We start from the raw sequence: 4,717 nt of genomic DNA, 5'->3' as shown, positions 1-4,717 counted from the left end.
TCAGTGGACTCACACATAATGTGTGATTTCTGGCTTCATTTGAGAAACATTTTGTGATATTTATCTGTAGCTGTAGTTCTTCCATTTTTACAGCTGTAAAGTACTCCATTGTATGAGTGTATCATGATTTTATTTATGTAGCCAACTATGATGAACATCATATTGAGTTTGAGGCTATTACAAACAGCTACCAACGTTCTTTAATACATCTCTCTACATACATGTACATGTATTAGTCAAGTGTATACCCATGAAAAGAAATCAATGGGTCACAAGGTATGTAAATGTGAAGATGTTTCTTAAAGTGGCTGAGTTCCCATAACCTAACACCCTCTCAAAAACTTGTACTATAAATTCCTTTTTAAAATTTCAGCCATTCTAGTGGGCATATGATGGAGCCTCTTTGTAGTTGTAATTTGCATTTCCCAGGTTATTAATAAGGTTAAGCACTTTTTTTCACACATTTCTTAAATATCTGAATTTCTTTTGTGAAGTATTTTTCATGTCTCTTGCCCATTTTTCTATTGCATTGTCTCTGTCACATTGATTTGTAGAAGCGCTTTGAACATTCTGATACATGTCTTTTGTCTGTTAAAGGTACTGCAAATATCTTAGCTCTGGCTTGCCTCCCTTTTCTTAACGGTGACTTTGCAGGAACAAAATTTCTTAATTTTAAGGTAGTCCAAATTATCAATTTTTTAATATTTGCCGTTTTTACTTTTTTTAAGAAATATTTTCCTGGCCAAAGAGCATGAACCTGTTCATCTATGTTAGTGTCCACAAGTTCCAGTTTTGTCTTTCATGTTGAAATATATAAATCATCCTTAAACTGATTTTTGCATATGGTATGGAACATAAGTCATTTCTTTCCATATAGATTATCACTTGTTCCAGGATGATTTATTGAATAATTCTTTCCCTACTATTCTAAAGTGTGTGTTTTGTCATAAAGCAAGTGTCCGTGTACATGTGAACCCTTTTCCAGGCATTTATTTTGTTTTTATACTTGTGGTTTTATTTCACGAAATTAATGACTGTAGATTTATGTAAGTTTTTAATAGAGAAAGTTCTTACACTTTGATCTTCTTTCAAGACTACTTTAGCTATTCTCGGGTCACAAAATTTCCTTTAAAACCCAACACAGGGCGTGATCTCGGCTCACTACGTCTGCCTCCCAGGCTCAAGTGATCCTCCCACCTCAGCCTGCTGGGTGGCTGCGACTACAGGCCTGTGCCACCGTACCTGGCTAATTTTGTATTTTTTGTAGAGACAAGGTTTTGCCGTGTTGCCCAAGCTGGTCTCAAACTCCTAGGCTCAGGCGATCCACCCATCTTCGGCCTCCCAAGGTGTTGACATTACAGACATGAGACACTGCACCCAGCCTTTTTTTTTTTTTTTTTAAACTGCGAGAATCTAAAAGTACTGTAAAGTTCCTTAGACCCTGAGCCAAGAATCCTACAAAAAAAAAGCATACCAATTTACTTGTTCATGCTTTATGTACAAGGTTTACCTTTCAGGCATAAAGAAGAATGTAATGTCTGTAAATGTGCTGAACAAATCTAAGCTTTCAACACTTGGTAGCTTGGATGTTCACCTTGCACGATACAGTTCAACTTTGGAAGTTGTGATAGGCAGAATAATTACACAGGAAAGATAACCATATCCTAAATTGCCAGAACCTGTGAATATGTTACATTACATAGAAAACGTGAATTAAGGTTGCAGATGGAATTAAAGTTGGTAATCATTTGTCCTTAAAATAGGTAAATTAATTTGGATTATCTGGGTTGGCTCAAAGTGAACACATCTTTAAAAGTGGAACAGAGGCAGGACACAGCGGTTCACACCTACAATCCCAGCACTTTGGGAGACCAAGGCAGCCAGATCACTTGATGTCAGGAGTTCGAGACCAGCCTGGCCAACATAGCAAAACTCCGTCTCTACTCAATAAACCAAAAAAAAAAAAAAAAAGCTGGGTGTGGTGATGCGTGACTGTAGTCCCAGCTACTTGGGAGGATGAGGCACGAGAACAGCTTGAACCTGGGAGGTGGAGGTTGCAGTGAGCAGAGATTGCACCAGTGTACTCCAGGATCGGTGACAGAGCAAGATTCTGTCTCCACAAAAAAAAAAAAAAAGAAACAAAAACAAAATAACAAAACACAAAAACAGACAAATAACAAAACTTTTGGAATATTGATTGGGATTACTTTGAATTGAGAATAATCCTCAGAAGAGCATGGAGTATAGCCCTCAAAAGGATATAACCTTAACAGGCAGTAAATTAACCCCACAATAAAGGCTTCTCTGGACCAACACTGACAAGCTTAAACAAAAAGATTCAGCTGATACCAATTTATATATGTACAAAAAGTCCAACACTATATAGAAGATACAAACAACAACAACAACAACAACAAAAACCCTTCACCCAACAATGTCAAATCACAATGTCTAGCATCCAAACATTACAGGGAATGAGAAGAGGCAAAAAAATGTGGCCCATGTAATAAAAGTCAATCAATATGAAGAGATCCAAAAATGATAAAGTTAATGGAACTGACAAGGGCATTAAAAAATCATTATAAATAAACCTACTATGTTACAGAAGAGAAAGAAAAATAAGAACATGAGGAGAATAATGAAGAAATAAAACTTCCAGAGATGAAAAATGATTTTCAGAAATTAAAAACACCTTGGATGGGATTATTCATTGCAGAAGAAAAGATCAGTGCACTTGAAGGCATGGTACTATTAACCAACCAATAAAGCACAGAAAGAAAAAAATGAAAAACAAAAGCAGTATCAGTGCCAAGAGAGACAATATTTCAAATACATAACTAAAATTACAGGGGAAACAAAAACAAAAACATTTGAAGAAATAGTGGCCAACATTTCCAAATATGGTTTTAAACAATAAACTAAAAAATCTAGGCGGCATTATTGCAAAGAAAACCATACAAGGCCCATCATAATCAAATGACTAAAGCCCAGTAATAAAGTCTTAAGAGTAGCCAAAGAAAATAGAAAACTTACATACAGGGAACAAAAGGTAAGAACAGCAGACTTTTTGTCAGAAACTATGCAAACTATTTCACAAACTATTTCACAAAATTTAACAGTGACAAAGACCTAATTCATCAAGAAAATGTAAAAACCCTTATTACGCATGCACCTAATAATAACACAGCCTCCAAACATGTGAACCAGTAAAAGGAAAAATAAATCCACAATTAAAGTTGAATATTTGAACACTCCTCTCTCAGAAATTATTGAAACAAATAGAAAATCAAAAGGGACACAGAAGTCTTAAAGAACACTATCAACCAATTTGACCTAGTTAATGAACATCTTTAGAAAACTCCACTTAGCACATTCTTCTTAAGTACATACAAAACATTTACTAACACTGGCTGGGCATGGAGGCTCACACCTGTAATCTCAGCACTTTGGGAGGCCAAAGCAGACAGATCACTTGAGGTCAGCAGTTCAAGACCAGCCTGGTCAACATGGCAAAACCCCATCTCTACCAAAAACACACACACACAAAAACAAATTAGCCAGGTGTGATGGCCGCATGCCTGCAGTCCCAGCTAATCAGGAGGCTGAGGTCAGAGGACTGCTTGTACCCAGGAGGTGGAGGTTGTAGTGAGCCAAGATCATGCCACTGCACTCCAGTCTCGGTAACAGAGTGAGACTGTCTTTAAAAAAATAAAAAAAAAATTTACTAACACAGACCACCACAACTGTGCCTTACAATAAATCTCAACAAGTTGACAAGAACTTACATCACACAAAGTATGTTCTTGGACTACAGTAGAATTAAATTAGAGACCTCTAAGAGAAAGAAATCTGGAAAATTAACAAAATATTTGAAAATTACATGGGTCAAGGAAAAAAAATCACAGTGGAAATTTTAAAATACTCTGAACTCCATGTAAATGAATATACAACATTACTAACTTTGTAGGATGCAAAACAAAGGAAAATTAAAAGATTAAATACTCTTAGAAAAAGAAGGAGGTTTCCAAATATCAGGAACAAAAAAGGGGATAGCACTACAGATTCTTCAAATGTAAAAGAATAGAGATTCTAAAATACAACTTCGTGCCAATAAATTAGACAACTTACATAAAATAGACAAATTCCTTGAAAAACAAACAACTAAAGCTTATTTAACAAGAATTAACATAAATCCAAACAGCCCTGTATCAGTTAAAGAAACTGAATTCATAGTTTTGTTACACTAGGTAGCTAGTCAGACATGAGCAGGGCAGGAGAAGCTCCCCATCCCCCCAAACACACACACACACCAGGAATGTCAGGCAACCACCAGCTGATGGTCAGGCAATTGTTAAACTGTCTCTCTAAAATGATAATTGGTCGCGGCTCATGCCAGTGAAAGGCAGTCTCCCAACAGATAGAAAACACCTGAAGCCGGTAATCAGCAGCTTCCCTATAACATCTCAGGAGTTGGACGAGTGGGCTCCAGCATGTACAGTAAGAGGCAAAATGGTGGCGTTTAACTGGTATATGACCTCCTAGGGCATTGGACTGGTAAGGGAAGAATACTTCAAGGAAACCTGCATACGACTTCAGTAAACACACTGCACAGGCTCCCCTCCCAGGCGCTAGGCCACTGTGAATGCAGACAGCCCATCCCAAGGGAAGAATCAGGGCAGAAGGGACACAAGACCCCAGAAGTATGCCAACATATAAA

This window comes from Rhinopithecus bieti, unplaced genomic scaffold (genome assembly GCF_001698545.2).
Source record: "Rhinopithecus bieti isolate Rb0 unplaced genomic scaffold, ASM169854v2 scaffold_15821, whole genome shotgun sequence".
In the NCBI taxonomy this organism is placed as follows: domain Eukaryota; kingdom Metazoa; phylum Chordata; class Mammalia; order Primates; family Cercopithecidae; genus Rhinopithecus; species Rhinopithecus bieti.
Note: the sequence above shows the minus strand (reverse complement) of the source record.